Genomic DNA, 27,374 nt, shown 5'->3' on the forward strand with positions numbered 1-27,374 from the left:
TCAAAGTTTCTAAGAATTTATTTTTATATTTATGGACAGAACATGTCAGTCAAATGATAATCGTTACAAATTATATTAGTTTTCATTGTTATAATTAAAAATTGGATGAATTTAAAATCAGGACTCACAGTGTCACGACACTGAACAGAATCTCTAAAAGAGGTTTTTATGCTAGAATATTTACAAATGTAACAAAACAAAATCATCAAAATTTTATAGTGGATGTATAGAATTTGTGCACAAGATATAAATAGAAACGAAACTTAGTTTTCAGTAACGGTAACCTAGATCCCGAAGATTGATTCTCATATAAAATCTGGTAAATAACTTCAAAGAACCCTCCTAATGTCAATAGCTGCAAAACAAGATCTCTGGTATTATAAAGACTTGTCACTGAAAATGTTTGCTGCTAATAACTTCACAACCACCCACAGAATGCTTAGCAAATGAGAGAGAGAGAGAGAGAGAAAGAGAGAAAGAGACAGACAGAGAGAGAACCCATATAATTTGGTACTCAACATTCATATGACGGTAATATAAAGTCTGGTCCATGCCATTTTAAAATAAAACAAGTTAGTTTTATTGCACAAACCATTTTTGCAATGTTCTTCAAACGAAATATTTAAAAACAAAAACAGCCGTATATTTTCAGTATTTTTTAAATGCAAACGATACAAGTTATCCTGTTGTAAAAAATGGAATGAAACTAAATTTCTTAGAATACGATGTTTCCTGGTTAATTTAGTTATAATGTGTGAATTTTACCAAATACATTAAGACATGTAAATAGGTCAATAGAAATCAACTTGCACAATGCCAATTCCACTTTCCGATTCAGAAGGAGTAAATGCAGAGATCCTAAAGTTGACTGTTTAGATTAGTTTAAATTGTAAAGTAGGCAGCGTTTCAGGAAATCAAATTGTCTCAGTTTCATTGACTTTTGTGAAAGCTGTATTGGCCAACAACAATGAAAATGTTACTGTGCCAATTAAATTTAGTTTAACAACCATTCATGTCAAGCAAAAGAGCCCAGATATATGAACAGTTGCCAGACCAAAAAATGGTCACTTTAAAGCTAAAAATTTAAATCAAAATTGTGTACTTTGCAGAGTACATTTAATAAGATTTTGAACTAATTTGCAGGAATTATTGCAAATCACTGCTTTCAAAGTGCACAAATTATTATAAATTTCGCACGTTATTCACACACATCTCTGGTAAATAGGAAGGTGGGTGGAATGGGGAGATAATTCTAAAAGTACTAATCTGAAAAAGGTAAATTCTACATAGGTGACAACTCTTGTCATGATACAAATTCATACCAAGTTTCACAAGATATCTCAGAAAGGTTTTGGATATGTTACGTAGTAAATAGTGTGCAGGACAGATGGGCAGACATAATTATAATAAACATGTGGATAACTCTTAAAATGCTTATCAGAGAGAATCAATTTGAATAGGACACAACCTCAAGTCATAATATAACTGCACAATTTTTTTTTTTCAAGACATTTGAAAAGATTCAGTACCTTTTACGTAAACCTATGTCTGTAGACAACTCTATTGTGCTGTGTAATGAAACAAAAAGCAAAACATGCTATTTTTGGTTCTACTATGTCTTTCAATATACCTGATGTAGAACACAGAACACAAAAGCAGAGAAATGCACAAAAAAATGTATTTCCACAAAATTGCAGAAATATCTATGACTTGTCTAGTCATAACCTTTCTCCCATACAAAAAATCAATAATAAAGTCTATTACAATTAATAAAAGTGTTTGAAAATTATTCAAAAATGAATCCTAAGAAAAATAAATGTTTCCAATAATATAAATGCTAGAACATAAATTAACCTTTTCTAATATAAATAACAATTATGTCATTTAGTGTTGTTTAAAGAATAGTTTTTATGCTTGTCTGACCTCGTTTGGATATATTCTCCCATTGCTCTTGTCCATTATAAACAGGAACAATCTAAAACTAGAGCAATTTTTGAAATCTTTTAACTTGCCCTTGTCAACAGTTACTACTTCAACTGCATGTTCTAATATATTGAAATTTCTATCAAACATGTCCTCCACTGACACAGGACCAACAGGCTTCTCCTTAAAAAAATTGAGAGTTTTCCCATTAGTTTCATGTCACACATGACTGACTTCCTGATTTCCATAGTTTCTTCAACATTTCTTGGGTTCTTCTGGTACAGTCTTGTTTGGCTTGAAATGACTGTAGGATCAGACTTTTGCTCATCTCTTCCTGCTGAATGTGGCCAAGTACTTCTATACTAAATGCACCTGATTTTTCCCCAACCTGTGTAAATCAAGGGCAAAAGATGCACATCTAAATACTCCATCTTTCATACATGATTCTTTGTGGTGATAATAATGTGATCTTGTGTAAAAAAAAATCCTTTATAGTTGGAACAGTAGACAAGATCTTTTTAGATGTTTTCTCTCTGCTATAAAACTTAGATGTTCTTCATAAAGCTCGTGGGGTTTTTTTGGTTTTTTTTTGTTTTTTTAAAACCTCTTCTGCTCTAAATTTGCCAAAAGCTTTTTATGTATTCATTTGACGATTTTTGAGGTTTTGAAACTGCAGCAACTTCTGGGGTATCCAGGTGCCTACTGGTAATATATCTGGCCCACTGAGTCTGCAGCATTCCACAAAATGGGTAACTATGAGATGGCTTCTGATAGTTTGCAACTGCAAGAGAAACTTGTCTTAAATGCATGTGCAAGTTTGTTTGATAAGACCAGTCAGATTTCATGAGTTCTAAAAAGGATTTATAGTATAATGTATCTGGCCTGAAAATCATACAAATTTTCTATCTTGTCTAAGCATAGGATTTTCTTATCAACTGATGATAAGCTTTTGTAATGTTGTTGACTTGCTATCAGGAAAACTTCGAACTCAACCCTGACTAGAACTACTAAAGACACAACTGACAGAAAATTTTTGTCAGCAGTTACAAAAAGCTCATAATAAGTTAGTGTCAGTTTTGTTATGGAATACAATTTCATCCTGAATGAACGTCAGTGTTAAGTCTGGTGGCAGTATGTACAACCATATGATCCTGACATATTTTTATACGCAATTTAGTTTGTCACTGTAATACTGAGCAATGTGTATGACAAATTTTTAACCCAAAGATGCTTTCATAGTTCAAGATTATTGCTAGCTGATTAAACAATAGGAGCTAATAATTGGCCTGGTTAACAAAGCAGGGTTTTTTAAGCAGGGTCATGCAAATTAATACACAAAATAATTTCATCTAAAGTGTCGTATAAAAGTTTAAAAGTAATGTGAAGAAACTTTTTCTCGATTCAACTGATGTCTGACATAGACACATTGCCATGCAGTGGGTGTTAAAAAGAAGTAAGCTGTATATAAGGGGCTCGGTAGGTTAATAAGGTAGCTTAACAGGAAATTACAGCCACCAAACTTGTTGTCACTATAACAATTTTCATTAAATTCTAAGTTTTTATATCATGTTTAAAAGCTAAGGCTAACAAGATTATAATCAAGATACAGGCCATCAATCATCATATGTCACCTTCAAGTTGCCTCTATCCCCTAGCTCCAGGGTGAAACGAATTACCCCTCCCTCATTAAGAGATTTTATTTGTAATGATTAACTGCATCATGGATTTGATCAAACATAAGAATAACTGTTGCCTACAGTTTACATAATGCTTGTCATTTTATGAAACAGCATATGTGATAATTTCTGATTAAAAATGCAGTGAACACTTGCATTGTCAGTATAGAAATGTTCTCTCTAAAACAAACACATGATTATCAGGTCAAGTTCAACAGATCTGACAGCACTAACACACCATTAACAAGAGATGTTGGTTACACATCACAAATATTGAACCTTTATGAGAAAAAGGTAAACTTTCTGTGTTGGAAACAGTGGGAAATTAATGGCTGATTTCTCCAAAACTGGTGGGCCAATCGTGCTTCAAGTTTGCAAATGTGTGTGTGTGTGTGTGCGTGTGTGATTTGGACTGTTAATGTAGCTTTAACAATTTTTCAGTCATATTGCTACAATGATGCAGTGTGTCAATTTATAGTGATGTATAGCACTGGGGCATCATGCCGCATAAATTTAGCACCCAGTCACATTATCCTGACACCAGGCCGACCAGCCCTAACACTAATCTCTTAATGCTGAGCGCCTATTGAAGCAGCTATTAGTATCATTTTTAAAAGTCTTTGATATGACTCCGCCGGGGTTTGAACCTGCAACCTCCTGCATCCTATATGGATGCTCTAACCACCAGGCCAGTGGAGCTATGCAAATGAATACATAAAGTGAACTCTATTAATTGAGTACTTATTAAACCTTATTCTTAAATTAATTTTAGACTTAAAAATCAAGCTTAAGCATGGAGTAATTGTACTAAATATATAAAATAATCATGGAATAAATATTTATCAAAACCACTCAAACCATACATAAGGTATTATTTGAAAATATCTTGTTTAACCATTGTTCTACTTCTGTTGCCACTTGCTAATAATATCATCCAGACACTCTCATTAAATTCATTTATTTAATAACTTAAATCTAATCATCCACATTTCTTTTCTGTGGCACAGTAGTCAAAATATGTTTGTTTTTATGATGCATACAATTTTTGTTTTAAATCCAGTGATTGTATTAATATTTTTGCATTATCACACCATTAATTATTGTCATGTGATCTTGATCTTTGACATTTAATTTGACTGGGGAAATTTTTCAGCGACTGAAATATGTCAAGTATTACACTTCTAAGTCTGAGATGACAAGTGCAAGAAGTCTAAATGATTTAAGGTCATGAAGGTGGGACACGAGATGTAAATACAGGTACTTGATCCAGCATTTTGGAAACCAGCTCAAGATTAAAAAAATAATACAAACTGATTACACTTCATCATCATTTCATTGGTGGTGATGAAATGAAAATATGGAAATGCTGGAACAAGCTGATCCAGCAATGGAGATGGAATTTAGTTTTGAGAACTGATAAAGTAAATCCATAGGATACTTCCTCTATCAGAATGGCGTCCTCTACCTTCAATCCATTCTACTTACAATGTCAGTGCCTTGACAGATGTAACTGAAAACAACATTTCATCATTCAGAAACATGCCATAATGGTCCAAGATTGCAAACATTACTAGACATCTCTTGAAGCATTCATGATCCTGGTAACAAAAGAGCTCCTTTATGGTCAGCTCCATGCAAATTTCTCATTGGTAAAACAAGTCATGTACAGAGATATTTTCTCTATAAATACCTTTTCCAGATTATAGTTATTCAGAAATGCTGTGTTGACTTCCTCCCTAACCAACTCCATGCAGCTTTGGTCTAGCCAAAAAGGCTGCCAATGACCATAACTGTTTCCTATGTGCTCCCTCCATTTCAGTTCTCCACTTCTGGTAGGGCGTCAAATTGAGGAGGTGAGAAAGCAAGACTCAAGAGTTGCACTTATGTTTCAGTGCAATTTACTATGATCTCTGCACAAACCTGTTATGTTACATAAATGAGAAATGGTCATTGTCACCAGAGAATTGGTCATGGTGGTTATCAGCAAGAATAAGTCATATGGTCCTATTTTTGCAGCAGTGAGAGGTAGTTTCTCCTTGCCCATCCCTTCAGTCCAATGTCAGTAATAAACTGTCATCCACACCCTCTGGTGACCCACCTGAGGCACCAGACTACTCTCTGTTAATCAGATTTGGACCCAAGACTCAAACAATTATGGTTTTTCATACGGTCCTATTTTCACAGGCCTAATCACAGCAGGAGTGGACTTGATACAATACCAGTTTACATCTGGACCTGCAATAGTCAGTGGAATATTGATTCTTTAAGAAAAGGCTCTTCATCTTAACCTCATGGAAATGAAAACCTTTCCCAATGCCCTCCACACATGGGAAGAACATATCCATGGAAACATGTTCCTGATAATGATGGACATTTTGGTTGTGGTGACATAAATCTGCAAGAAGGTGGCAATCACCAGTCATCACTGTAGGGGAATACCTTCAGAGGTACTACCAATATCAGGAAATAGCTCTAACTGCCCACTGAAGAATGAAACATCCTAAATCAACAATATTCTCCTTTTAGCAACATACATATATAGACAAGTCATGGTGACCTCCACTCTGCTCAAGCAATCAAAGTAACACTATTACATCCATATCCGAAAAACTTCTCCCTCACTCCTAGCTCCTTTCAGGGATGTCCTGATTGAAAATAAGCTTGATGCTTTAATCTTGGAGAGGATCATAACAGCTGAGGATCCTCCACATGAGGACATAAAAGGGGAAATCAATTGTTGTCAGTGACTGGAGTCACGTGATGTTGCATCACTCTCAGCACCCATTCCCAGATGGACCACTTCTTTCTCTTTCTATTAAAAACAAGAAGTTAGTCCCTATCACAATCAAGGGATATTGTTCTATGACAAGTTCCGACTTCATGGAAGAGACTAGTTTGGCCACAACAAGGTAATCTCTAGCATGCTGTCCACTTTTGACATAACCAGACCACACTCACGCACTATCCCACAATGGAATATCTAAGTTTGAGCCATCGTCTGCGCTGCTCCCCACTGAAGCAGATATCCTCCATGACTTGAAATTTATGATAAGATTAACTTTGACATTCAGAGTGAGTAAGCTACACTTGATATATGTGGATCTGAACTACATGCAGTTCTGTTCTGATGGTTCAGGTATGACGTGTTCTAATGACACAACCTGGTCCCTCCTTAACAATAGTTTGCTGTCACTAGTCAACAAACAATAATGCTTTGTTCACTCTCCTTGATTGAAATGTTAAGAAAAGAAAAACTTCAGGAGCCTTCAATAACCTCAGATGCTATCCAAGATGCATGGACCATATCCATGCCAATTTTAGCAGGTATTCCTATGACTGGAGGCAGGGATGGATGTCCATAAGCACTGGCCACTTGGCTATATAAAGTTATTAAATAAGTATGCTCTGACCTCTCACAGGATCAAGTAAACTAATGAACATTCCAGCTTATGAAATACATGTTGCTCCCAAGAGCCTCATTTTAAATATAATGTCTCAGTTCAGGACATAGCAGATGCTGGTGAATGACTGGCATGCCCAGAATGCCTTCTTTGGCTTCTATTTGAATCAATGGCCTTGCAAAGAAGAGAACTGAATCTCATTGAGGTATTGGTAGATTGCACAGTGACCAATCGCCATTCATAAAAGCACAATCTTGACGCAGACATGAATTTACCACTTTTACTGGATTCGCCTGGGAACTTTTGATGGTGAGACAATAATCAAGAGTAGAATCATACAGACATCACCTGTGCACACAGATAAAAAAATGTCTCTTGTTGTGCTAAACTAACATTGGGAGACGTTCATCCTTTTAGTAGAGCAATCTTGTTCCATCTCGGTTACACATGTAGAGGTAGAATGCTCAACATTTCCTGTTCCTTTTACCTATTCTCCTAATATAAGTGTGATTAGGTAATGTATTTGCCAGAGAAAGCAAACATTTTAGTAAATTAAATTTCAGCAAGGATACTTACCTGAACACATTACTAATAATCAATCCCACCCTCCCATGCAATGTGAACGCATCCTATAAACGGTGTTGCACAAGTAAAAACTGGTTTAAACTGGATATACTGATAGCCACCTAACATGTAGAAAGGGAGTTAATCTGTAACAGTTGCTCCCCTTTGTCTATATCAATATATAGTAAAAGAGTTTTTCCATCTTTCTATGAGGGCTGGATTGAGAGGTAGCAAAGAAAGTTATCCAATGTAATGTGATCTGATAAGTATTATAGCAGAAACATTATTTACTTAAAAATTTGCTTTCTTTCAACATGCCTCTACAATACTTAAATAAATTAAGTTTAATTGGTACAATTATAGGCACTATCATTCTGGACTTGAGTCGTTTGATGCCCCTGTGGTATTTAGTATTGAAAATCATTTATGGTGTCTTTATTAATTGCAGACATCAAAGAAAACATCATAAGATTTTCCTGGCCAAAGGAAATACCTTATGGCCCTTCACCATCTGTGGCGTGGAATAGACTTCTTACTTATCGTTTGCCTTACAGTTAAAACAATTCTTCAATTCTACAGTATTTCAGGATAGATCAGCAATTTCATATTTACCTCTCTGTAATAGGTTCCCCAAAAATGGAAACATGTTCAAATGCTCTTGAATCTGAATCTGGGTCTGAAAATATTATTTTCATAATGTACAAGATAATTTATATGCATAAAGTGATCATTTTTTTATTTCTTGGCAACAGTCAACAAATTTCTAATTTGGGCACTTTTCAGCTTTCTATCCATTCTTGGGGCAACCAAAACAAAGAGTTCAGAAAAAATCCCCTGTGAGAATAAATTCATGACTTCAGGAACTGTTCATGAATGTGCATGAACTGTTCTACAAATGTTCATGATCAGTTCATCATTTGAGTTCATGAACAAATGTCCATGAACATTTCATGAATTTTGATACATCATACATGAAGTTTATGAACACAATGATGAACTTTTATGAACTATTATAATATCTTTAAAGTTCCTGAAATGTCATGAACTTGGGAACAATTCAAGTACTTTGATGCACCACTAAGATATCTCTTAAAAATGTTTATGACATTTCTATATCATTATATTCATAAAATGTTCATAAAAATTCATTATTCAAACATACTCACAATATTTGTGAAATATAAATAAAGGTGAATAAATATCTATCAAAAATGATATAATACTGTATAAATATTCAATACTTTTGTACTTAACCTGAATAGTTCCAGATTAATATGGAAAAAATATTTTCTGGCCAGTATGAACAACATGTACTTGCTATAAAAGTTTTCACTGACTTTGTTCTAATGTTTTTGTCCATTACCGTCATAAACTACATATTCTGTTGACTTGTAACTATCACGAGTTACCAATTTGCCGTAAGAACCGAAACATGTAAGCAATGATTATCCTGATTAGATGATTGTGAAAGGAGAGGTGATAAGATTGGTTAATATACGTGCAAGATTTCAGCAGCTGAGCTTCCTTACCCCACAATCAAAAGAGCAAAAAAAAAAAAAAAAACAGTTCTGCAACAAGTAAAAACCTAGAACAAGAAAACGTGGACTCCCATGGAATAGACAGATGAGAATATTTTCAATTTCTTATAAGTAAGTAGAAGTGCAGAGAAGTGATTATGAATAATATGAAGGAAATGATTTGGTGAAAGCCAAATTAGGAGGAAAAGCGCATCCGGCCAGGATCATCAAAATTACGGTATCTTTTTCTTGGTCATGCACGATTATTTCAATGGAAATTATATGGATATTTTAGTGGTTTTAATACGTCATCATATTAGTTTTAACAAAACTAATGACACATGATATTTTTCAGACCCAATTTAGATTTGCTCTTCGAATTTTTGAAAATCACTACACGTTACTCGGCTTTCATATTCTAAATCATACCCACCTTGGTTGATCTCAATACAAGATGCAGTACTGTGTCTATGATAGGAAGTTAGATGTTCTGTAATGTTTTCTGTTTCCTAACATCACTATTTCTATGATATGATGTAATTTGGTAAATTAAAACAAAACAAACCCAAACAAACAAACTAGATAATGTGTCAAACTGTACACATACAGATGCAAATAATGTGACGAAACCTGAAGCAGCAATTTGCAGCATGCGGAGTCCGAGTTGATACATTAGCAACATTACGGCCTATACCCCACAAGTATGATGTTTTATCAATCAAACATGGCGAAAAGTTGTGAAAGCATGAAATAACCATATCTGTACTAAAATATATATACAGATAAGGTTATTTGGTGTAATGATGTTGTGAAAATATTTTGTCATATTTTATTGATTAAACATTCGACTCCTGTGACTATACCTATGGTTAGTCAGCTTCAGTTAAAATACAACCAGTGACAAAGTTTTCCAAATAATACAAGTTGTGTATTAAGTGTAAGGGATTACATAATTTTGAGTTGGATCATAACTGTTCCATTAAATAAAGTGGGGTAAAAAACTAATGTGCTAAAACCTGAAGACAATGTTGACCAGAGGTTATCTGTAGTTAACAAACTTTATCTTTCTTTCAGATCAGACAGCAGAAAAGTAAAATTATTAGAGGATGAAGTTTGTAGGTCAAGAAAGGAAATTTGAAAACTGGAGGATACTATGACCAAGATGGAAAAGACATTAAATAGTGACTGCTGCACCAAACAGTTGCTTAAGCTCAAGTTGCAGATGGAGACATTCAGTAGTGACATTAGATAGGATTTGATTAAATTATTGGCCCTGGGCATCTTCACAAAAGAAAGGTTATCCGACAGCTCAATCTCAGGGAAGAAGATCGGTAGTCAGGAGAATCCCCAAAGCCTCTCTTAAGCGTAAGACAAAATCAATATTTTTTTTAACACTCCCATGTTTTGCAACTTTAGAACTTAATATAGTGTCCGTTATCATTTCTGGTACAAGTCACGTAAACCAGTCTGATGGAGACATAAAGACACAAGCCAATAAGCATCATGGCTGCACCTGAGTTACAATACCATATGTACAGTAGTCAACTGGTTAAAGTACAGTATCAAGCAAATGAACAATAAAGACCCATTCCATTCTGCTTTTCAATTTAATGCACAATAAAGAATGCAGTGAATTTAGTGCATTTTCTGAGATGGAATAGCTACATAATATGTGAAACCTACTTCGAGATAAAGGCCCATTGTAGGTCAGCCACATGTACAAGTAACTAACTCATGTTTCTAATATTATTTCGTGCAGCCTAATCTGAATCTGCATAATTTATGCACTGGAAATATATTTAGATTCAAATATTACCTCCACTCATGAACAGTAATATAAATGGAAATACAACTATAAATGAAATATGTCAATGTTGACTGTGGGGGTGTAGTGGTTTTTTAGGGGTGGGGTTCTTCTTATAGACTTTAATGAATTATGAGAAGTTCCCCTGGTCCTTATTCAGAAGGTTAATTCTGGACACTATATTATTTATTGACTAAATATATTTATGGCTACGAGCCCCCAGTCAGCAATGCCGACAGTTAAATTAAAAGAAATACAAAGATGAAATTTAAACAATAACAATTTAATAAATGAAATTTAAAAGAATTTAAAGTAATCAATGTCTCTCTTTCACCCAATGATCCCTTTGATCATCATTTGAGTTCACAGTGTGAGGAGATTTTTCCCTTCTTGAATGCTACTCATCTAAATCTCTTCGTTCCCTTGTCTTTCTCTCCTTTCGTGATCTCCACTTCCGCTTCCTCTTCTATAATCCTTGTTCCTTGCCGTTATCTTGACTTCCGGTTCCTCTTCTAGTATCCGGAACCCTTGACGGTATCCCTTGAGGTCACCCGAAATTCACTCGGTATCTCTCACCGTCACCCGAAATTCTCTGAACTTCTCTCGTCCCCCGAAATTCTCTGAAATTCTTTCGTCCCCCGAAAGCTTCCTGTTGAAAGGTATAATGCATTAGCATAGGGTTATAAAAATCTTCCCTCACACTACGTCACTGAACTGAACCATCAGTTTAAGGCGGGACATTTGGGTCGCGCATGCGCACACATCGAAATTCCCATTCACTTCCGCCGCTTACAAAAATGGCGCCATAACACAATCACACAAAGGATTCAAATATCTACATACTGAGCCCTATCAGTTTATACATACAAAATATTTCAAATATGATTGTACTAAAATATTACTACGATTAGTAATATGACTATCTATATATTTATATATATTTATATATATTTCCTACACAAGCGTACCAAATCCACAATATTCACATTCAAATGGTGATAACCGGCAATCCGTTACTCAATGGCAAAATCTATCATTACGTAAACAAATTTCTTGTCTACCAAAATATAACTACGCAAAGAATTACAATATTAATTCTTATAGCGGCTAGCGAGCAATACAATTCTTCACAAATACAAATCGTCCTTTCAAAAGGGCGTAAACGTAATAATCCACGAAATAATATGCACACATATTACTAGCGAAAGAAGAGAACATTTTCGCCTCACAAATAAGGTGTACATAGTAACATTATGAATAATGATGCAACGAATCAACATCGTAATCAATCGTAAACAAAAGTACTAGCTAAAGTCATGAAAAAAATGCAAAATATTAAGGTCATAATTAACTATTCATACTTCAATACAAGTAAAATGTATACATACGACAAATTCTCTTCAATTAACAGCAGTCGTATCAAGCAGAATCAATGTAACATCAAACTTACCTGATCGAAGCTATTTCATGAATTTCCTAAATTCCGCCAATTTTTACGAATGGCTAACGGAGTGTGTGTCACTGCGACTCTTAAACACCAACTGACGAATTTCAGGCTTGTACAAGTCTTATGCCAGTTTCTCGAATCAAGTCCCACCTACAACGCATCCCGATTGGATGGCGACGGACTGTGGTCGTTTGATCGAACTGTCAATCATAAAAATGTCAGTCTGTGTGTCCCCATGTACTGTCCAGCCTACCATTGTCGGCTTCCGGCTCTTTGAAGTTGTCTACGTCACGTGTTCCCATGTACAAAGATTCCCGCCAGATTTCCACTCAAGAGCTCAAACAAAGATTGGGTTACGTAAGAGGATTAGCCAACTTAGGTACTTGGAAAAACAAAGCTTACCTGGCTCCACTTACAGACTTATAAATACATGTATAATACAAGGGGTTGGGGTAAAACATCACATTGACAAATTGGTTTATATTAAATAAAATATTTATGTACATTAAGTTATCTTTCTCTTTTTCTAAATTTACAAATTACTATATTTTTATGTAAGCATTAAACCTACCAATAGTAATTACTTTACTGTTATACTAGTCACCTACCCCTCCATTCATTTGTAAAAAGGAAACAAAAACACTGATTTTCAAAATGAAAAGCATCAAGAATATAAAATATCATTAATCAATTTCTAATTTCTAACAAGACTGACTCACGCTGGTCCCTAATAATTTCAGCTTATTGGTGTTTCAAACCAAATGTGAATTTCTATTGTAACAAAGTTGTCATATTTGCATGGGTGATTCTACTTTTGCTGAGAACATTATGTCATGTCTAAGCTTGCTGTCTTTGATAAGCTCTGAAAAATTCCACAAAGTTCTGTCACACAGAGAGTTGCATCCCTTTAAACACATGAATACAAGAGATACACCTACATATTTGTTAAATTTTGTTTCAGAAATATTACAACTAGAATCTGCAAATAATGGATGCAGACAACTGAAAATGGACTGTCATGCTAGTTGTAAATGTGAGGGACCCTGTGGCAGCAATCTGTTAATAAATTATAAACGGATGGATGTAAGTACCAAGTCAGGGCTGATGGTGGCTTTTAAAAGTTGTTGCCCAAAAAGTTGCCAAATTCAATATTTTGTTGCCATTTTTCAAAACATGTTGCCGTTTCATAATACAGTACTATCCATTTATCTCAACACCTTGGGACCAAGGTAATATTGTCAACATAAGTGGATGTTTAGATGGAGAGGGATGAAATTTCGCATACAAGTTAAATTTCTGAAGTGAACTGTCATCAGTGACTAGGATTTAAACTGAGAGGAAAAATACAAAGCAAACAAACAACGGAAATTTTGAATCAGTGAAGACAACTAGTCGGAAATACACTTGTATATTGACAACTTACATTTGTGTAGCACACTCCAAAATGTGTTAAATAATGTACATGTATATAACAAATCCATGAATTCAAGTATTAGATCATGTTAGAAAATTCATGTTTCAATTCCCGTTAGAAAACACAACCAACATAAATGTATTCCTTGTTTGATCTGTATCCCTTTGTCAAAAAATATATTTCACAAAACAACTCACACCGATATTATCCTAGTAGCACATGGCTGTATAGTTATTTATATGCTACATGTACATGTACTTAAATTGACCTTGATTTTGGTCAGCCTGAGACATCTACCATGACGCTGAGGCTTATCATAGGGAAATGAAAACGTGTGAACAAATTAAAAAGTTTAGCAAACATTCTTGCAATATGTCCCACTTTTATTTAATTTGACGGCCAGATATTTATTGTTTCAAAATATTGGAACAATAATTTGGGCTTTACACCGCCATTGGTAGTGATCGTAAGCATGAACTTTTTTGTTGCAAACAGGAAACTTTCTTCGCACAATAAATATTTTTCTTTCACAATGAAAAATGAAAAAAAGCTTTTATTTAAGTTTGTTGCCGACTTTCTTTGATCAAAGGTCTTTGGCTTGCTTTGATGAAGGTTTATGTGTTATTGAAGGTGCCACAAAAGGCCCTCATTGAAGGACACAAACAAATGCCAATTTGTTATTGCTGCGGCAACATCAAACAATTGTAGAACATTGGGATATTTTTTTCTTCTTCATTTGCTTAGTAAATATATAGAATGATCAGTGATTCAAAGATAATCAGTTTTCTTTGAAGTATCAGAAAAACTATGTTTTTCTGGTAGATTTTTTGAAAAGAAAAAAATATTGTCATGTCTTGCCAATTGTAGATGTTCCCATTCCTGCCTTCAGAGGTGGTCCATTGTAGTTAGTCAGGTAGCACAAATATGTTGGTTATATTACAGCATGCAGTACTAAGGCCAGACATCAGCATAAGTGGATTATGATATAACAACGCTGTGTTAAGGTGGTTTGACAATATAAACAAAAGATTTGTTTATGTAACAAATTGATTCTAGTATAATTTTGTATCCAAGTTTGTGGCTTCCTGTCATGGTGCTTTTGAATTTCTCCACTCCAAACCAAAGAAAGAAAATACAATTTTTAACAGCCAAAAATGTTGTTGCCAAAAAAATTGCCAGATAGTACAGTTGGTCACCAATAACAAAAAATATTGCAATTTGCAAAACTGGTGAAGCCCAGCATGATCACTGCCAAGTTATGTAGAATTTTTATATCCCAGATGCTTTCCATTTTTGAAACTTGTAGAGGGGTACAAACATGAGAGTAAGCAAAGACTATACTATTATGCACTAAGTTTTCTTTTTCATACATACCAGTATCTACTCTCTTTGAAAGAAAACAAAATCATAAAACAACCTTCTCCCAATCTGGCATGCTTTTGTTCTAGCTCTTTTGATTTTTTCCTTCCCAATATAGAAAGACAGTCTTCTTGAAGGAACTCTCCTTTCATGAATTTTCTCGCTGGCAGTATTCCATGGCCTAGATTTTCAAGAAAGGAAAATATTAACGTAATTAAGATTGTGGGAAATACTTTAGGAAATTTTCTGAGACTATCTTTTTACTCCAGTTTTAAATGTCTTGGAATCATCTTAATTTAAGCTGTGATAAAATGATCAGCATTAATTTTCTATCATAACATTATGGGTAATGGATGAATAACTAGATGTGATAAACCTTTCATGGCTAGATCGTTGCTTCCAAGTCAAATACAAAGATGCAATAAACCTTTCATGACTAGATTCTTGCTTCGAAGTCAAATAAATAGACGCAAAAACACTTTCATGACTACATCTTTGCTTCCAAGTCAAATAAAATGATGCAATAAACCTTTCATGACTAGATTTTTATTTTTTTTTGATTTTTTTTAACCCCATAATAGATTGACCAATGGGTCGGGGAACCATCCCAGGGTCACCTTACAATCAAACATTTCTGGTTATCAGATAATCTAGGGATAATAAATACAATCTACAGAGAAAGTAAAAAAGAAAACACACACACACACACACATACACATGCATATGGCACACAATCTTGGTGACATGGCCTTTGTGATATTACAGTATTTTGTTCCTGTTTACCATCAAGTCAGAGACAAGTTAAATGTTCATTGTTGAGGTCCATTTTTGAAGAAATTGGTCCTCTTTTTTACTTACCTTAGCAGTGTATTTTTCAATGTTCTTATGCATTGCAACTATTTGCTTAAAAGCAAAAATAGAAGGATTTTTCATATTGAATCTGCAAGTATAAATATAATATTTTGCCAATATAAGCAGAAAATTACCCAAACTGTCCAGTTGTTCACTTCCTAAAAATGTTTCTTTTTTGGACAGATGTACAATATTTGGGCAAAAAGGTGCAAAAACTTCAATAAAATGGTACCAAAACTGTGAAGTAATACTGCAGTCATAAAAGAGATGCTCAATACTTTCAGTTTCACTTCTACAGAAAGTACATTTGTTGTCATCAAATATGTTAATTCTTTTAAGAAAATCATTAGTAGCGATTATTCTATGGATTAATTTAAAGTTAAAAGAGATCAGCTTGGTATCCTTGGTACAGCATTTTGCCCGGCTATATATATCAGACCACTCCTCACTATTTATATTTTTATTAAATACTTGCATCCAAGTTTCTTGCTTCACTGAGTGTGTTGCCTTTTAGCTTCCTGTAAAAGATCTTTGTAAACAAACTTGAGTGAATCTTGTTTTCGCAAGTTTGTTATTTTATCCTCCTGCTTATCAAAATTATTATGTACTAGATGGTTTTTTATGGCATCTTTCCATGCTTTAGGAATTCTGGATATTAAGGAGAAGTATTTCAAGAAATCATCGCTTCCAGCTTTTTGTTTTATTATCTCAAAAGGTATTAAATTACCGTGATCATCTACTAGATCATTCAGAATTTCAAAACCAGCTTCTGTCCAGGATTTGTATTGATAGATCATTTTAGGGGGGACAAAATTTAAAATACTCATGGATAGATACTCGTTAGGACTTTGCGGTTCTTCTTTCCATTTAAATACTGCCAAAATTACATCTCTCCAAAAACTGTTTTTAACGAACTTACTAAATTCTTCTAATTTCCTTCTCCCTAAATTCCAAATATCCTTTTTATTTCTGAGTATAGTTGTATTGACTAAGTTCTGCCACGTTCCATTTTCCTTTTCCAGCAATCTTTTAACCCATCTTATCTTAATATACCTAATGAATGAAAATATGTGTATCATATTTAGTCCTCCCTCGTTTTCTGGGGAAACTAGTATATCATGTTTTATTCTCTCTACTTTTCCACCCCATACAAATTTAAATAACGTGCGATTTAGTTCTGCTTCAACTTTTGCTGATGGGTTAGGAAGTGCTGAAAAAAGATGTGTGAATATGGGCAGAACATGAGTTTTTACAACAATTACTTTACCAACTATTGACAGATGTCTTTGACTCCAGCTTGCCAGTATTCGTTTTGCCTTTGTTAGTTTCTTCATATAATTAATTTCCACCATCTGTTGTAAATTAGGAGAAAATTCTATGCCAAGGAGTGTAAAGTTAGAAGAGGACCAAATTAGGCCCATTTCAGGACATATTTTTTCATTAGAAAATTTCCTGTTTCCAATCCAAATAGCTTTTGTTTTTGTTATGTTACATTTAAGTCCCGATAATAGAGAAAAACCTTGCAAGATATTCATAGTTGCTTCAAGAGAAAAACTAGATCCATCAAGAAGAATAAAAACGTCATCGGCATGCTGACCCAATTTATATTCACTGTCGTCAAAGATTACTCCCCGTACATCCACGTTTTGCTTTAAAGTTATAGCTAAAATCTCAACCCCAATGATAAACAAATAAGGTGCAAGGGGATCTCCTTGACGACATCCTCTTTCAAGTCTAAAAAAAGATGACATATGTCCATTATTTACAACACAACTATTAGAGTCATTACAAAACAGTTTAAACCACTTACAAACGGAATCACCAAAATTAAAAGATTGTAGAGCTTCTTCCACAAAGATCCAGTTAATTGAGTCAAAGGCTTTTTCGAAATCTATTAACAATAATAAACCATATCTGTTTTCATTCTCAAGTTGGTCCATGATATCATATAATAGTCTGGTGTTTTCTCCAATGAATCTACCCTTCATATATCCTTTTTGAGTATCACTGATTATTGATGGAAGAACCTTTTTAATCCTAGCTGCAATTGCTCCCAAAGCAATCTTATAATCAGTATTTAAAAGTGATATAGGTCTCCAGTTTTTAAAATATCTTCTGTCTTTTTCCTCCTTTGGTATAGACATGTGATGACTCCTTGAGTCTGAAAATCTGAAAGTTTTCCTACAGTATATCCGTAATTTATTGATCTACATATAAATCCCCCCAGAGACTTCCAAAAGAATTTATAGAACTCTACAGTGAATCCATCCGAGCCAGGGCTTTTTCCATTTTCCATCCGTTTTAGAGACATACCGAATTCATTAATTGTAAGCAGAACCTCGCATGATTCTCTTTCCTCTTGACTAAGTTTAATATTTGATTAAAAAATCTATTTCGAGTTTCTTGAGTAGCCTCGTCATCAAGCTGAGCAATTCTACTTTTGAACAATTCCATATAAAACTGTTTTTGTGCTTCTAAAATATCTATTTGGTCAGATATATTTGTCCCATCATCTAAAATAATTTCCTTTATTGTCTTATTAACATAGTTTCTTTTATCAAGATTTAAAAAGTACTTTGTGCTTTTTTCCCCAAATTCATACCATCTAGCTTTAGATCTTAATATAACACCTTCTATGCATTTTTTCCTAGATTCCTCTAATTCTGCTTTTTTTCTCTCAAAAATTTCCAGAATTTCCCCATTTATGTTATTTGACAGTCCCCCCTGAATTTCTAGTATTTCCTGCTCAATTTTCTTTAATTTTTCCCGTTTCTCTTTTGATTTCCTAATAGAATAACATATAGTTTCAGATCTTATTTTCATTTTCAAAATTTCAAAGAACATTTGGTCGTTACAGGAAAGAGAAACATGGAGAGAGTCATCTTTATTTCCCCCTACATAATATTCATTTACAGTGTCAGTTATACACTTTTTGACCAAATCAGTATACTCAATGTTCCTCAACAGTTGGGTATTAAATTTCCAATATCCTTTTCCCCTTGGAAACGTTGAAAACGCCACACTCAAAACAATAGCTGAATGATCAGTCTTGTCCCTGGTAAGATACATGCATCAGCTGTATTCATATGAATGTCATCCGATACAAGAAAGTAATCTAGTCTACTTTGTTTCAAGGGAGATTTTTGCCTCCAGGTATACATCTTTAAGTCTTTGTTGGAATTTCGCCAGGGATCAATTAATTCCAATTCGTTTTTCAGGTCTTGAATCGCTGCCCTAGACTGTTGGTGTCTGTCATGTAAAATATTATAAGTATCCAAATCTAAGTCTTGAACAGTATTCCAGTCTCCGCACATTATAATTGATGAGTTCTCAAAAAATAAAGTCTCCTCCTTTAACTTTCTAAAAAAGCTAGGATTATCATCATTATACCCATACAAATTCATGAGGGTTATTCTGTTGCCATTAATTGTAATATCTAAAATAATAAATCTCCCTTAACTGTCACATCTTTCTCTATGAATTACAAATTCAAAAGTATTTCTAAAAAATATTGCAACCCCAGCACTCTTACTAGAGCAGTGGCTAAATATACATTTGTATCCCCATTCAGCTGCCCAATATATTTCATCGTTCTTTGTACTATGAGTTTCTTGCAAGCAAATTATAGATACATTCTTTTGTTTTACCCAGTGGAAAATATCCCTTCGTTTTAAGACTGAACCTTGCTGGCCTCTAACATTAATAGATATAATTTTTATGTTATTATACATGATAACAGCAGAAATTTTACACATACATATTCTTGTACAGGAATGTATGAAGTAATTATCACCTTGAGTTTGTCATATGCATGGCTTTCACACTCACACTCACACAGAATACAAACATCCATAATAAAATCATCCATGGTGTTACAGTAAATGCTGTAGCTTTGGCTGCGTTTAACATTAATACAGTATACTATGGACAAGTGAAACAACTCCATTTGCGATAACTATTATGCACCTCTGACAGACCTTTCCGGAGCTAAGACAGTTTTGTAAACCAAACGGCACAGATTAAAAAGAATATAAATTACAACTTAATGAATGAAAGAAGGGGTAAAAGGGAAGAAAAAGAAAGGGTGAAAGAGCGCATACATGGAAGTGGTGGGTGACTGAATGTATGAGCAAAAAATGTGAGACTGAGAGATTTATCATGGAAGAGTAATGTTGAAAAAAGTGAGTAAACAACTGAGTAAATGTGTATATGAGAGTATAAGAGTGAAAGATGATTTATAAACTAGTGAGAGAATTTATTAGGGAGAGATATGACACTGGACCAGCGAATAAACAAACATATTAATTAAGGACAAAATTGGTGAGGGAAAGAAGTGTCTTATAAACAAAATATTAAAACAAATTAGAGTAGAAAAAGGAGTATAAAAACAAACTTCACATACCTATTCGGTCAATTTCATAAGTTCACAGAATTGCATATTACACGTATAATCTAATTTTCTCATCAATTTCATCATAGATGTCAAATTTTATCCTTTTTCCTGATTTGGTTTTACCATACACAGATCCATTAAAGTACCATGCACTGTCAATTTCTTGATGCCTAGATAATTTATTGATAAGTTCAGTATTCAGCCTGGTTACATCCTCTACCAGTCTAATTCCTTTGTACTGCAGAAAATCCTTTCCGCTTCTTGATAATTGGAAGTTTACAATCCTGACTCCAAAATTTGACAATCACTGGCCTTGGTTGTCCCTGTCGACCTGGAATCTTATGCACAGCCACTATGTCCCTGTTATCTAAATTAATCTTTGTGACTTCCTTCACCAATTTCGGAATTCTCTCTCTCTCAGACTTTCATTTTCCTCCTCCTCCAGCCCTAAAACTTCTATGTTCAGCTTCCTTGAATATTGTTCGATTTGGTTTGAAGCTGCACTTGCTTGCTCTGATCTCCTCTCAGAATCTTTCATGTCAATCCTCATTTTATCATTTTCCTTCTTTGCTTCTTGTAATTTTTCTCGCAATTGGTGGTTTTCAAATTCCAGTGAATCCACCCTATCCATCAACTCTCCTATCCTCTCCTTTACTACCCTTTCACTTTCTACTACTATCTCCTTTCTCAGATCTTCTTTCACATTCTCTAACAATTTCCTCACAATAGTTGTGACAATTTCTGTTAGGTCATATTTTTTTCACCAAGTCAGCAATAGCAGATGTAAAATCCGCTTTTGAAATGTTCCCTCTGAGACTTTGCTTTATTTCATCCAAGTCCAGCTGAATTGTACTCAAGGTTGATTCACTCATACTTGTGTCAGATGTCTCCATTACGGTGCCACTCTGTAACCTGGTTTTTATTTGTTGCTTGCCTTGATCTTTCTTTCCACTCATGCTTGTAGATAATCTTGTTTGGACTAATTTTTTCTCACTACTCAGTTGTGACACTGACATTTATTACTCACCATGTGCCAAACAATTCTTACAATTGAAGGCAAACTACACTGAAGTAAGTAAATGAGTCAAACAGATCAGGTAGGGAATGTCTCAAAACTGTACCTCTAAACTTCCATCTCTATTCCATCATACTTGAATTTTGAGTGGAAAAACATTTTTTTTTCAAAATTGATTAAGATCTACTAGTAATGTTGTATGTCCTGCATTCCTTGAATATTCACACATAATCCCAACAAGTATGAACCATTTCACTGTAAAAATAACCACTTATAGCTGCCAAAATCTACAGAGCCCACTTTACTAGCTTCCACCTATAGCTGCCGTTACTCAAAAACCCCTTCATGACTAGATCTTTGCTTTCAAGTCAAATAAATAGATGCAATAAACCTTTCATGACTAGATCTTTGCTTTCAAGTCAAATAAATAGATGCAATAAACCTTTCATGACTAGATCTTTGCTTCCAAGTCAAATAAATAGATGCTATAAACCTTTCATGACTAGATCTTTGCTTCCAAGTCAAATAAATAGATGCAATAAACCTTTCATGACTAGATCTTTGCTTTCAAGTCAAATAAATAGATGCAATAAACCTTTCATGACTAGATCTTTGCTTCCAAGTCAAATAAATAGATGCAATAAACCTTTCATGACTAGATCTTTGTTTCCAAGTCAAATAAATAGATGCATTAAACCTTTCATAACTAGATCTTTGCTTCCAAGTCAAATAAATAGATGTAATAAACCTTTCATGACTAGATCATTGCTTCCAAGTCAAATAAATAGATGCAATAAACCTTTCATGACTAGATCTTTGCTTTCAAGTCAAATAAATAGATGCAATAAACCTTTCATGACTAGATCTTTGCTTCCAAGTCAAATAAATAGATGCTATAAACCTTTCATGACTAGATCTTTGCTTCCAAGTCAAATAAATAGATGCAATAAACCTTTCATGACTAGATCTTTGCTTTCAAGTCAAATAAATAGATGCAATAAACCTTTCATGACTAGATCTTTGCTTCCAAGTCAAATAAATAGATGCAATAAACCTTTCATGACTAGATCTTTGTTTCCAAGTCAAATAAATAGATGCATTAAACCTTTCATAACTAGATCTTTGCTTCCAAGTCAAATAAATAGATGCAATAAACCTTTCATAACTAGATCTTTGTTTCCAAGTCAAATAAATAGATGCATTAAACCTTTCATAACTAGATCTTTGCTTCCAAGTCAAATAAATAGATGCATTAAACCTTTCATGACTAGATCTTTGCTTCCAAGTCAAATAAATAGATGCAATAAACCTTTCTTGACTAGATCTTTGCTTCCAAGTCAAATAAATAGATGCAATAAACCTTTCTTGACTAGATCATTGCTTCCAAGTCAAATAAATAGATGTAATAAACCTTTCATAACTAGATCTTTGCTTCCAAGTCAAATAAATAGATGCATTAAACCTTTCATGACTAGATCTTTGCTACCAATAGCCTCATGGATTAGATTCACACATGTACTTAATTCTTGCAAATGTCCTGAAGGTGTAACTGTACTGAAAATCATTTTTTAAGCAGAGCTCTATACAGTGTGTAACATGTTGATGACCTGGATAGTCTACCCCCTGGGTTGGAACTTTTTTTTTGTTTTCTTCTGCTTGTGACTCTGAAATGGGCAATTATTTACACTGTTCAACAAAACACGAGTCCCATGGTGGGTTGATGCTCTACTGACCAAAAAGAATTTCCATGAACTTAAGACCATTTTTTGCTTTTAGCTGCTAAATTCTGAAACCATATCTGACATTCTTCAACCATAATAAGATCTACAAATTGTCTGATGTAGTGAATATACTGGATGTCAGACTGGCACTATATCCAAACAGGACCTGGAAGACATTATAAGAAGCCTTTTATAATTAACAAAAAGCCATGTTGATATAATCATCCATTCAGATAAAGTATTAATTTGCAATAAGTATTAATATATAATATGGCTGTCTTACTTTTAATGACATGCATGTATGCGTGTCAAATTTCATGCATGAAATTGAAAAGGATTTCAGATCTTAAGTGTGTAAAATGTGGATAGCTAAAAAAGGTTTCTTCTGGAAAGAAAACTAGGTTATTATGGTATGGTATTTTCATGAGAGTAGGTGAAGCAGAGTTCATGAAACTTAAGGTGTAACAATGGATAGTGAGATGAAAAAAAGTCATCCACGCATGAAAACTGGAACCCATTGGCCTAGCTGAGTAGTTGACTATCTCTAAGATGCAACCATAAACAAATTTTTTGTGTAGTTGAAATATAGTCTGAGATCTTGCCAGCATAACTAAGTGTGAAAATCGGAGCATAGTAACCTATTTTGGGAATGGATAAATTTTATTTGTTGAGTTCACAAGTGTAGGTGAAATCTCAAAGAATACAAAGGATGCAATGAAGGAACACATGAACTAACTTAAGAATACACAAATGAATGGGCATAAAGCTACATCCCCTCCAAAACATCCTTAGTGAGAGGATACAAATTGTTCATTGCTTTGCCTTGTCTGTGCTTAGGGTGCAGTGGACAGTTTTTATGCACAAATTTAGCTTACTTTCACCAATTTTGGTAACTTTAAGCATCATTGTAAAATTACATGATATTGCAACTTAGAACAAAGATACAAGCACATACCTTTATATAAACTAAACCTTCATTAGTCTGTTGAACACAAATCACCTGTCCACTTCAAGACATTGAGAAAACTAAAAGAAAAAGAAAAAGACCCATGTCATGATGGAAATCTGTGTGCAAAGTCAACATCTTTCTGTGACCATTTTTGGAAACCAGTCTGTTTAGAGTGCAGTCAAAAATATAAAGTCTCACCTTCAAGTACATTGAAAGCAATGGTAACATGAATTATGAAAGATCCAAAATAAACATATTTACTCAAGAATATGTCTTTTGTGGTTCTTACTCTTCCAAATGGCATGGGCATATAGATATGCCATTCCTCCTTATTACCTTATGCTTACAACAACACATTAAATGGGTCCAGAGTTTGTAGTTATGAAAATTTCATTGTACCCATATTGTGAAAACCAAAGATATGCAATTGTCAGCTACTTTTGGTTGATGTTCCTTACATACAAAGCACTTTTCACTATCAACCCCCCATCGTCTGCTTCACTTTTTATGTTACAACAGGGACCATCTGTAACCCTGAAGGGCCAGAGTGAATAAATGATGATAAGTCTTTATTATGGCTTTATTTTGACTTTCTGGCCATTTCTCTTGATTTTCTTAGAGATTTCCTTTTCAAGCTTTCACTTTTAACATTTTCACCACTGCTCTACAGGCTTAGTGGTTAGAGCGTCCACATCGGATGAAGGAGGTCACAGGTTTGAACCATGGCCAAGTCATACCAAAGACTTATAAAAATGGTACTAACAGCTGCCTCGCTAGGCGTTCAGCATTAGGAGGTTAGTGTTAGGACTGGTCGGCCTGGCATCAGGATAATGTGACTGGGTGGGATATGATGCTCCATGATAACCCACTGATAGTATGCCTGACTCTACATCCCCGTTTGTTTGTACCCCGCTACAGATTTAAAAACCGAGAATGTTTAATGTGATAAAGAGTGCACAGAACTAAGTCATTTGAATCATTGATTTATAAATTCTAACCTGACTGTGACCAGAATGGCACTAATGCTGGCATCCTCTGCACCATTTCATGCTTAATGGACTTTCTATACTCACACGGCGCCATATTGCGTACTCTATATGCTAGTTTATTTCCCTCAGACAACATAATGACGTAGTTCATCCTGTTCATCAACTGCCGGATAATTCCGTAAATTACATAACGTTGAGAGTTTGGAAGTATATCCCTTTGCATATATGAACATAGAAATTAAACCCGCTTGTTAAATCCACATGAGAAGCAAATTTGTAGTTGTCATTATTTTCCTTTGCTTGATATGACATTGTAAATATCGGAAGCAGACGACTTATGTATGTACATCTGTAGTCGTGATACACCCCTTTGCTGAAAATGGACTTGTTCAGAAACCGAAAATGGATCCGAGCATATCCCACTATTACAATGAAAACGTCAGTTAAGCATGAAACGCGCATAAGATGTCGGTGTAAGGGCCACTCTACTCACAATAAGTTAGAAACTAAAAGTCAATGAATAAATTGGCTAAGTTATTTGCACTTTTTTTATCACATTTTAGGTTTCCATTATTTAAATCGGTGGGAGGGGTACAAACAAACGGGTTGTAATGTCAGACTACATCACTATACACTTCCATACTGCAGACATCAGCAATATGACAGAATAATTGTTAAAGCTTCGTTAAAAAGCCAAATCATACACACATTCACACCCACTCCGCAATTTCCAGTTGCTTTTTTACATCAGATTCTACAAGAGATACAAAATAATACAATACAACAAGAAAAATAAAATACGCAAGTGTGGTCAAAGGGTCTGTAAAGAATAGCTATAAGAAAACAATGCATAACAAGATTATATACCTGACCTGCTAAGTCGATGCCAGTGGTGCTCAACACGAGCTTGATGTTGACAAATGTAATAGTCTGAAGCAAAAAAATCATACCAAGTGACAAAATTACTTCATATTACCCCCAAGACCCGTTCTGACATAGGACCCTGTCTATTATGGAGGGGGATTGATACTATTTTTTATTGTTGTTGTAGGGAACATAGTCATTGTTCAGCACACGATAGGCTTTACATGGCGGCCAGTATTAATCATGAAGGAAGAACCTGGGAAAACCCCGGAAAGAACCACCGACCCACGAGAAGCTACTGGCAAGCTTTCTCACATTTCCACATTAGCTGAATACTATTTTTATAGTGTAATCACAGGGGCTCGTTACAAAGAAAATCATGGGATGGGGGTTTTAACCTGTAACAAGTTACAGGTTAGAACCCCCCATCCCTCGATTTTCTTTGTAACGAGCCCCTGTGGTGTAATAGACTGGGTCCTATGTCAGAACGAATCATAGGAGTAATCTGTCGTAATTTTGTCACTCAGTTCGAGTTTTTGTTTCCTTCAGATTATCAGTATCAAGCTCTATTCAAGCACATGTGGTCAACAGCAGCTTATAGCAAATGTTTTTCAACCCAAGCCCAAATGTAGCCAAATATACCGCCATGTCTGCCTATTCTGCGCGTCGGGTAATTCTGCGCAACGATACGTCATTTCTGTAAACATTTGATCACGTGCTATTTTGGGTCGAAAATCCATTTTGTATCCAGAAAGAAGAATCGTACATTAATTTAAAAAAAGCGATATTCATAAAGTGTACAAAAATATCCCACATTTAGACTCGAAATGCACATAAAAAGGTGATTTCTAAATGGCAACGTGAACACCCACTCCATGACCTTCTTAAACATGTAACCCAGAAAATTCCTCTTTTGGAATCATACAAATAAATACATTATATAAAAGATGGAAATGTGTACCATAAAACAAAACTGTATTTTAATCCAAGTTTCCAATTTTGCAAGTTGTCCTAATACGTACAAAATCGTCTGCTACCCGACGTGTCTACCTGCCGCTAGTTCATACATACTCAACAAATTCCCGGCGTATAGTCTGTTTCTAAATTCTGTAGTAATTTTTCTCCATCAACAAGACGCTGTAAATACATTACATCCTATTCATTGTTGTTTCTCTTCCACGTCATAGCTTATTTTTCATAAAATGTTAAACTTTACTAACTTTTTTACGTTGAATTTTGTAAAACTAGCTATAAACCTGACCTAATTACTCGACTGAACTGCCGACAGAAACAATCCAAAGTAATATATTTAATTTATATATCAAGATGGATAAACATTACATCTTTTCAAAGCTATTCGCAGAATAGGCCGACATATCGCTAGTCAGGAAAACGGCGGGGGGTATCACCCGTGTCCAAAATTAGTATTATATTGAACAGAATATTCAGGTGACAATTGCATCTTTTCAATTGGTAAGCATTGCTG

At 34.5% G+C, this 27,374-nt stretch overlaps 1 long non-coding RNA gene across 7 annotated transcripts; it reads right to left on the reverse strand.

Moving 5' to 3' along the window:
- Window positions 1-26,546, reverse strand: LOC149796531 (uncharacterized). Of its 7 annotated transcripts, none has more exons than XR_016421718.1 (5): window positions 25,892-26,546; window positions 24,042-24,112; window positions 17,555-17,691; window positions 8,177-15,286; window positions 1-2,704 (listed from the first exon to the last, which is right to left on the reverse strand). It is a non-coding gene; the product is annotated as an uncharacterized LOC149796531 (long non-coding RNA). The 7 variants fall into 7 exon arrangements; XR_016421719.1 differs by lacking the exon at window positions 25,892-26,546 and adding an exon at window positions 25,034-25,308; XR_016421714.1 differs by lacking the exons at window positions 17,555-17,691; window positions 25,892-26,546 and adding an exon at window positions 25,034-25,307 and having other exon boundaries at window positions 8,177-11,534; window positions 12,336-15,286.
- Window positions 26,547-27,374: the final 828 nt, after the last annotated feature.

The sequence above is a fragment of the Sinohyriopsis cumingii genome, chromosome 6, assembly GCF_028554795.1.
Source record: "Sinohyriopsis cumingii isolate HCF-2022 chromosome 6, ASM2855479v2, whole genome shotgun sequence".
Taxonomy (NCBI): domain Eukaryota; kingdom Metazoa; phylum Mollusca; class Bivalvia; order Unionida; family Unionidae; genus Sinohyriopsis; species Sinohyriopsis cumingii.